This window comes from Kogia breviceps, chromosome 15 (genome assembly GCF_026419965.1).
Source record: "Kogia breviceps isolate mKogBre1 chromosome 15, mKogBre1 haplotype 1, whole genome shotgun sequence".
NCBI lineage: Eukaryota > Metazoa > Chordata > Mammalia > Artiodactyla > Physeteridae > Kogia > Kogia breviceps.
Window position 1 is genome coordinate 62,484,652 of NC_081324.1, and position 9,160 is coordinate 62,493,811.

The 9,160-nt window shown below is 47.9% G+C and overlaps 1 long non-coding RNA gene across 1 annotated transcript; it reads right to left on the reverse strand.

Annotated features, from left to right (window-relative positions):
- Positions 1-7,236: 7,236 nt before the first annotated feature.
- LOC131742294 (uncharacterized) lies at positions 7,237-9,140 on the reverse strand. The gene is made up of 2 exons (XR_010837005.1): positions 8,817-9,140; positions 7,237-7,641 (listed from the first exon to the last, which is right to left on the reverse strand). It is a non-coding gene; the product is annotated as an uncharacterized lncRNA (long non-coding RNA).
- Between the last annotated feature and the right edge of the window lie 20 nt (positions 9,141-9,160).

The window sequence follows — 9,160 nt, forward strand, 5'->3', positions numbered from 1 at the left end:
GGAGGGAGGCTCAAATGGCAAGGGTTTCCCTCTGAAACCTGGCCGGTGTTCTGGAAACAGGCTCTGTTCTCACCGTGCCTTAGCTGGGCCCTCCAGGCTCATCTCCCTCTGCCCTGCCCGGCACGGCTGTTGCTCTGCTCTCCTTCTGCCGCAACCGAAAGGAAAGCTCACCCTGGGCTCTCTGCCCCTGGATTAGCTGGGCTCCCCTTTCCCAGGGTCAGGGGCTAAAGAAGCAGAGGACACCCGCCTGCAGGACCACTTTCTCCCTAAGTTGCTGCAGAGAGATGGAGAAAGGAGGCCACCTCTCAGATGCTCAGGAGGGGACACATAGAAGGCTACACCCAGCCAGCCTCTCTCCCCAGAGGGCAGCCTTTGGCCCCAAGGACCGAGGATGTCGTGCTCGGAAGCCACCTGTGAGTCCAGAGGTGCCCCTCTTTCTCCTTCCCCCAGCTTCCCACGGGAGATGCCATCTCTCGCCCCCACGCCCCTCCTGTTGGAGCTGATTTTCCATGGGTCTTACTTTTCTGTGTGTCTTGCAAGCAAGGCACTGGCTTCCCTTTGTTTTGCTTTACTTTTTTGAGAACATTTGTACAGCGAGTGGCCTTTCTTCAGAGAAAAGGCAGTGTGCCCACACCCTTGGAAGGTAGAGAATAAGCAGACTCCCTGGTCGTCATCAGATATCCAGGGTCCCCGGGCTCAGAGATTCTTCTGAATCGGGACTCCCCGTGCTCCTGTGACCCCTGGCCGGGTGGTGTCGGGGCTCCAGGAGGTGGTGCAGGAGGATGCACATGCTCTCGCTGCTGTTATTGTTGTGGGTGATAACAGGTTCCTCCCAGCAGGAGACCCAGGGCCACTGAACCCAAGAGCCTGCAGGACCCTTCCCAGTCGTGGCCCCCTCCCTGGGGCTGGACTCAGGGCAGCTGTGCCCCAGCCTCTGAGTCCTGAGCTCTTCAAGTGTATTGAGTCAACGAGCACTGAATTTAGAAACGGAAAGATTTCATTTCCAATTTGGTTATATGCTGTCTGCTCTATTATAAACCATGGAACATTTCAGACGTTGCCAACAGCTAGGAATCTGCACAGCTGCCATGCATTTCAAAGTTCTGCGTGAGGTGTTTTAGTGCCACCTACAGGTCACTGTCTCAGGAGGCGCTGCAGACCGACAGGTGGTGTACCCTGCAGCCCACCCAATGCAGTGGGGGACCATGCAGAGCAGCGGTGAAGCTCACCAACGTAATGCAGAGAGAAAGAAGCTAGATGAAAAAAGTACATATTGTACAATTACACAACTACAAAACCAGGTGGAACTAACTGTATTAGAGTTTTGCAGAGAAATAGAACCTATAGAATATATATTATTTAAATCCCTTTTATATAAAATAATATATAATAATTTATATAAAATAAGTCCCTATATGTAGGCATGGAGAACACCAATATATATTTATATATAATTTATATTTAAAGGGACTTATTTAAAGGAATCAGCTCACGTGACTGTGGGAGCTGGCAAGTCTGAGATCTATAGGACTGGCTGTCAGGCTGGAGACTCAGGCAGGATTTCTGTGCTACAGTCTTGAGGCAGAATTCCTTCTTCCCTGGGAAACCTCCGTCTTTGCTCTTAAGGCTTTCAACGGTATGGATGAGGCCCATCTGCGTTCTCTAGCATCTGCCTCGCATGATACAACGAACATCCCGGGAACAACCGAAAAATGCACTGACTCTTTCCCCAGGAAAGGATGCAAAGTCCTGGAGTGATGTTTACTCCTCTTGATGTCCCATAATTCTATGATGTAAATTAATACTGTACTCTTATGTCATATAATAAGGGAATAAGAGGGGAAGAAGACAAAGCTATTTACCAGATAGATATATCTATATATATCTATCTTTATTTGTAACCAAATAAGGAAGAAATATTCATGTAACCACTACATGTAACCACCACATCCTCATTTCTGCAACTGATCACTGGTGGTTGTAACACACCTTCTCCCACTACCCATACTGTATTCCCTTTGCCTTTAGTGAGCACCTCAGCCGGTCATGGTTCTTTCCTTTAATGGTGTGACATAAACCTTCATTCCTGCCATTAGTAGTCCTGCCTGGATTGGGTTGTGGTTCTCCCCTGATTTTAATCACAGGACATGGTAATTCTAAGAGACATCTTAAGGGCTCTCCTGTATTCCAGACATACTCTTCCTTAGCTCCACTGAGGAGGAACAGCCCAATCTCCCCTTGGGAATCAGGGCCAGTCACCCCAGACAGCACGGTAACTCCTTCTTTGCCTGCTGATTCACAGGAATGAGGAACCTGAAGTGGACGAGAAGCAGTCTTAACTTCCAATTCAATGGACTCATTGTTGTGTCTCCTGATGGAATTAGGACCTTCAGGCCAGCAGTGCAGAGGCAGAGCAGGAACAGGAAGCAAAAATGTCGCTGTGGGTCACTAGGGGCAATGGTGAGTGGTGGCCCTCCCATTTCTACCCCTTGGTTCCTGACTTTGAGAAAAACAGCACCATATATTGGAGAACCCTGCCCCCAGCCCTGCAAGGGACTGCCACCTAGCTGTCACTGTAACAGAGTCTTTCAAAAGGCCATTCCACCATTCTATCACGACTGCTGCTTCAGGACGGCGGGGAACAGTGGAAGACCAGTGAATTCCATGGGCAGGGGCCCACTGCCATACTTCATTTGCTGTGATGAGAGTTCCTAGATCAGAAGCAATGCTGTGTGGACCCCATGATGGCAATCTGTAAGTCCATGGATGGGAGTTTTGGAAGAAGCACTGCATGAGGGAAGGTAAGTCCATACCCAGAGTCAATGTGTCTTCCAGGAAGGACAGAATACTGCCCCTTCCATGATGGAAATGGTCCAATGTAATCAACCTGCCACCAGGTAGCTGGCTGGTCACCCTGGGGAATGATGCCATACTGGGGACTCAGTGCTGATGTCTGCTGCTTCAGACTGGGCACTCAGTGGCGGCCGTAGCCAGGTTAGCCTTGGGAGAGTGGAAATCCATGTGTAACCCCCACCCCTGCCCCTGTAGCCACGTTCATGAGCCCACTGGGTGATGACAGGGATGGCTGGGTGGTGTCCATACAACGGGTCATCCTATCCACTTGAATATTAAAATCCTCCTCTGCTGAGGTCACTCTTTGGTGAGCATTCACATGGGACACACATATCTTCATGTTTTTTGCCCATTCAGGGAGGTCTATCCACGTACCTCTCCCCAAATTTCCTTGTCACCAACTTTCCAGTCACATTCCTTCCAAGTCCCTGACCATCAAGTCACAGCCCAGGGATCGGTGTACAGTTGTACCTCGGACCATTTCTCTTTCAAGGAACAATCAGGTGCACTGCTGGAAGTTCTGCCCACCAGGAGGGCTTCTGCTCACCGCTGTCCTTCGGGGGTGCCCCAGAGACGGGCGGCAGTGCTGCAGCTGGTGCCCGCAGGCCAGGCAGAACCGTCTGTCTATCTGGCCTGAGTCTTCTCTTCCTCAGTCAACTGACTGTGGGCAACACCCCATGAGGCCACAGGCAGGGACTGAAACAGAAGATAGTGTGTGTCGGGGGGCAACGACTCCATTCAAAACTAGCAGTTTTCTGCGTCACTTGGTAAACGGGCTGGAGTAGCACTCAAGTGAGGAATATGTTGCCTTCAAAGTCCAAAGAGGCCACCAGGCATTGTGCCTCTTTTTTGGTTGCAGGAGGGGCCTTGGAAGGGCTATCTTGACATGCCCCACACCACTGGACCCCTAGAAATTCCACTGAGGCAGACGGCCCCTGAATTTTTGTCAGATTTATTTCCCACCCTCTGACACACAAATGTCTTGCCAGTAAGTTTGGCATAGTTGTTACTTCTCGCTCACTAGATCCAATCAGCATAATGTCAGGAATAATGGGCGAGTGTGGTATCTTGTGGAAGAGTAAGGCAATCAAGACCCCTGTGAACTAAATTATGACACAGCGCTGGAGAGCTGATACACCCCTGAGGTAGGTCAGTGAAGGTACAGTGCTGGCCTTGCCAGATGAAAACAAACTGCTTCTAGTGGTCTTTATTGACAGGTACGGTGAAAAAGGCATTTGTCAGGTCAATAGCTGCATACTAGGTGCCAGGGGATGTGTAAGTTGCTCAAGCAATGAAGCCACATCTGGTACAGCAACCGCAATTGGAGACACCACCACAGTGGGCGTTAGGGCTTCAAGAGATGAGTTTTGGGACCCTGCATGACTGTATTTGGAGATAGGGCCTCTAGGGAGGGAGGGAGGTTAAATAAGGTCAAAGGGTGGGACCTAATCTGGTAAGACTCGTGTCCTTGTAAAAAGAGGAGAGACATCAGAGATCTCTCTCCTGCACACAGAGGAGAGGCTGTGTGGGGACACAGTGAGAAGGTGGATGTCTGCCAGCCAGGAAGAGCGCTCCCACCTGAAATGAAATCTGCCGACACCTCAATCCAGGACTTCCAACCTTTAGGACTGTGAGAGAATACACTTCTGTTGTTTAAGCCAGCCAGTCTGCAGTATTTTATTGTGGCAGCCCAAGCAGACCAAGACAACTGTGAAAGTGCATTGCTGGCCACGCCTGCTGAAAGCAAACTGTTTCTGGTGGAAATGGTAATTAGCAAGTATTGAGGAAAAAGCATTTGTCAGACCAACAGCTGCAAACCAGCTCCCATGGGATGTGTTCATTTGCTTGAGCAATGAAACTGCATCTGTAACAGCAACTGCAATTGCAGCAACTGTCTGGATAAATATACAATAACCCACCATCATTCTCCAGGATTCACCTGTTTTCTGCACAGGCCAAGTAAGTGAGCTGAATTGGGATGTGAAGGGAATCACCATTCCTGCATCCTTCAATCGTTTGTTGGTAGCACTAATCTCTGCGGTATTGCTTTTGGTTCACTACTTTCCTCAGTAGAGGCAGTTCTAGTGGCTTCCACTTGGCCTTTCCCAAAAAATAGCCCTCCTTCCACAGGTCAGGGAACCAACGTGAGGATTCTGCCAGCTGCCTACACCAACCACATCCCAGAACTGGGGAAATAACCACAGCATTGGCTTAGGGACCCACTGTGAGAGACATCTGAGCTAAAACTCCTCTGGTCAGCTGACCTCCACAAGGCCTACTCTGACTGGTGGACCACAGTGATGTTTTGGGTCACCTTGAATAAGGGTCAGTTCGGAGCTAGTGTTCAGTAATTCTTGAAAAGTCTACTTATTTCCTTTTCCTTAGACCATAATCACTGTGGTAAAAGGCCCCAGATCCTGAGGGAAGGCTGGGAGGAAGACTCAGTGTCTGTTTTGGCCAGCACAGCAGGGTCTTTCCTCAAGGGGATCTGGCCTCCCCTTTAATCAAGTGTTTTTGGGTCTGTAAACTGGGTCAAGTCTGACATTGACTCTAAGGCCGTGACTCTTTTTACGACACAAGTTTGTGCACTTGACCTAGAACTCTTCCTGTGACACAGAACATGTAAGAATTCAGTAGACTGCCCATCTCTTTTTTTCTAGGGACACCATGATCAACTAGTCAGTGCCATAGGTCTCTGCCAATAAGACTATGCTAATTACTGCTTTGAATCTGCTGTCCATTATGGTACCTGGCCCCACCTTGTCTTTGGCAATTATCCTGCTGTCCTCGGATCCAATTATTCCCATTTAAGGATCCCAGTTTGGTGGCAGTTCCCACTGTAATTTTGTGCCTACAGGAAGAAGTGACCACAGGAGTTCTTCAAGGATGCTGGGGCTCCCTCACAAATGTATTTCTCACAGTCATGGTGCAAGGTGTGTCCTCTGGGCCCTCCTGGAGTGGGTGAGCAAGTCCCACATGATAAATCCACTCTCACACTCCAAACTTCCTAGGCCTTTTGGGTCCCTTACTTTACGATAGACCAAGGCAGGTCTGGCATGTCTTCATTTAGCGTGGGTTACCTTTTGGTCAGTGTCTCAGCCCCCCAGATGAGCCTTTTCTAACCCCTTGAGTTACAACACTATATCCAGAATCTCTGCTTAGTGGGTTCACATCCGTAAATTCAGCCTGATCCTACTTCATTTACTTTCCACCACTATCCCACACTCTTTATTTGGCTATGGCGTGTCTTAGTTGCAGCATGTGGGATCTAGTTCCCTGACCAGGGATCGAACCCTGGGCCCCTACATTCAGAGCGTGGAGTCTTAACTACTGGACCACCAGGGAAGTCCCCTATCCCACACTCTTAATATCCATTCCCACAGATATTCCCCAGAATTATGTCTGCATAAGTTAGAAAAGTAACGCTTCTTTTGGTGCACAGTACACCTCCTCATGAGTCAAACTTTGTGCCTCACCCTTTGGGCTTAATGGGACATGTTTTGCTATGGGTCTGGAAGTAAAGAGGCCCGTGGCCAGTCTTGAGGATGAGCAGCAGTGTCTTTCAAGGCAACTGCCACAGAAGAGGTTATCACAGGCTCCTCAGGCAAAGCAGGATCACTGTCCTCAGATGGAGTGGAAGGGTTGCTTCTACTGGCACTCACAGAATTTAGGCCTCAGCGTCCCCAGCTTCATCAGGACCTGCTGCTATGTCCCCATTCCAACTGTTTGTTTTCCCAATCCACGCCCTTTAATAGCAGAGGTTGCCTGTGAGGCTGGGTTTCAATCTGTGCTGTAATGCAACCACTTGTAGGATGCCATAAGCTTGGATGCTGCTGTTGCAGCAGGGGCTCCAGGAACCTTGGCTGTGCAGAGCTTGTATCCCTTGCTCCTTTGGCTGTGGCTACTGCTGGACACTGGCAGGGTCATCCGGGGTGCTGGCTCCCAGCTTCCTGCCAGTGGTGGTGAACATTCCAGCACCAGCAGCCTGAGGGTCAGTAATGGCAGGCCCTATTTTCCCTTTCACTCTTCCTGCCCTGGTAGGGGGACTGTTTCCTGCAGTTATTAATCTCTGGGTAACCTCACATGTTCCCTTTTTGCTCTTAATTTTTGCTTCCAACATATTTATAATAATTATAATTAATCATAATTTCCTGTGTTAAATTCCCTGTTTCAAATACTTGCAGTGGATACTGTTTTTGTGATCGAATGCTGACTGATAGAAAATATCTGTAACTCATTATTAGCAGCTGGTATGATTTTTAACCCAAGAGAGTCAACGTAGAAGCTAAATGAATTGAGTCCATTAAGGGAACAGACACAAAATAAAGATACAAACATAGCTTTCTTACAAACAATATAGAAAAACAGCCCTTCACAATAGTATAAAAACTATTAAAAGTTTTAATAAACCTAATACATGTAAAATTGTGTAAAGAAAACCTTTAGAACTATAAAAAAGCACATATAATAAAACCTATATGAATAAAGAAATAAAGCATGCCTATGGTGATCTTTACAGGTTAGTACATTAGCAGGAGAATGGTTAATAAACCACAATTTGTCCGTATTCGGGAATGCATACGTTAAAAAGAGTGAAAGAGGACTTCCCTGGTGGCACAGTGGTTAAGAATCCGCCTGCCAATGCAGGGGACACGGGTTCGTGTCCTGGTCCGGGAAGATCCCACATGCCGCGGAGCGGCTAGGCCCCTGAGCCATGGCCGCTGAGCCTGCGCGTCCAGAGCCTGTGCTCCGCAACGGGAGAGGTCACAACAGTGAGAGGCCCGCGTACTGAAAAAAAAAAAAAAAAAAAGTTCTGTATCATGACATGAGGGAGATGAAAATTAAAACAAACAACTATGAGATACCACTACATGTCTCTTGGAGTGGCCAAAATCTGGAACACTGATAACACCAAATGCTGGTGAGGAACCCTCATTCATTGCCGGTGGTAATGTAAAATGATTCAGTCATTATGGAAGACAGTTTGGAGGTTTTTTACAAAACTGAACATATACTTGCCATATGAGGAAGCTATCATGGTCCTTGGTATTTACCCAAAGGAGCTGAAAATTTATCTCCACACAAAAACCTGCATATGGATGTTTGTATCAGCTTTATTCTTAACTGCCAAAACTTGGAAGCAACCAATGGGTCCTTCAGGGGTTGAATGGATACACTTTGATACATCCAGACAATGGAACACTAATCAGTGTGAAAAAGAAATGAGCTATCAAGCCATGAAAAGATATGGAAGTATTTTAAACGCATATTATTACTAAGTGAAAGTCACCAATCTGAAAAGGTTACATACTGTACGATTCCAACTATAGGACATGCTGGAAAAGGCACAATTATGGAGACAGTGAAAAGATCAGTGGTTGCCCAAGGTTGAGTGATGGGGGTAGGGGAGGATGACTAGGTGGAGCACATAGGATTTTTAGAGCAGTGAACCCATTCTGTACAACCCTATCACGGTGAATACATGTCCCTATGCATTTGTCAAAACCCACGGAATGTACAACACTGAGAGCAAACCCCAAGGTAAACTATGGACTTTGGATGATAGTAATATGCTATGTAACAAATGTACGACTGCGCTGCTAATACTGAGAGTGGGGAAGGTAGTTGCCTATGAGACCTCTATGTATTTTCTGATCAACTTTTGCTATGAACTTAAAATTGCTCTAAAAAAATTAAGTCTCTTTAAAAAAAAATCCCTCCTATTCAACCTCTCACCCGGATAATCTCTGGCAACAACCGCTGTGTTTACTGTCTCTAAACTTCACTTACACAAAATTTAAGGTTTGGAGCTTTTATAAATCTATCAAACCTTCACAGATGGTGAGTTCTTTCTCTGGAAATGAGTGTCTTTGACCTCAGAGCAGTTACAGTAGTTCTTAGTTATCATACCTGCAGCTCACGGGTTTGGGGGTTTGCCTCTAAAAGTACCAATAAAATCTTACCATTTTTAGTGGGGGGCGCGGGGGAGAAGGCAAGTGAAGGAACTTCCAGCAAGGCGAAGCCATTTCCGCACCTCCCGGGGTTGGTGTGGGGGGCGGGAAACGGCCGGGTCCACCCGCTACGTCGGCCTGTCTCCCGGGGACACACGCCCAAACACTGAAGAGACTGACTCAGGGCCGAGGCCCGCAGACGACAGTCTTAACCTTCGCATTCTCCCCAATTTCCACACTTCGACAGAGAGTTCCCTAACTCTCCTCAGGGCACAGGCAACGCCGCATCCAAGAGACTGGCTGGCAGCCCAAGAAGTCCAGTAGCCACGGCTGCGCGGGGTATGACGGGGAGGGGG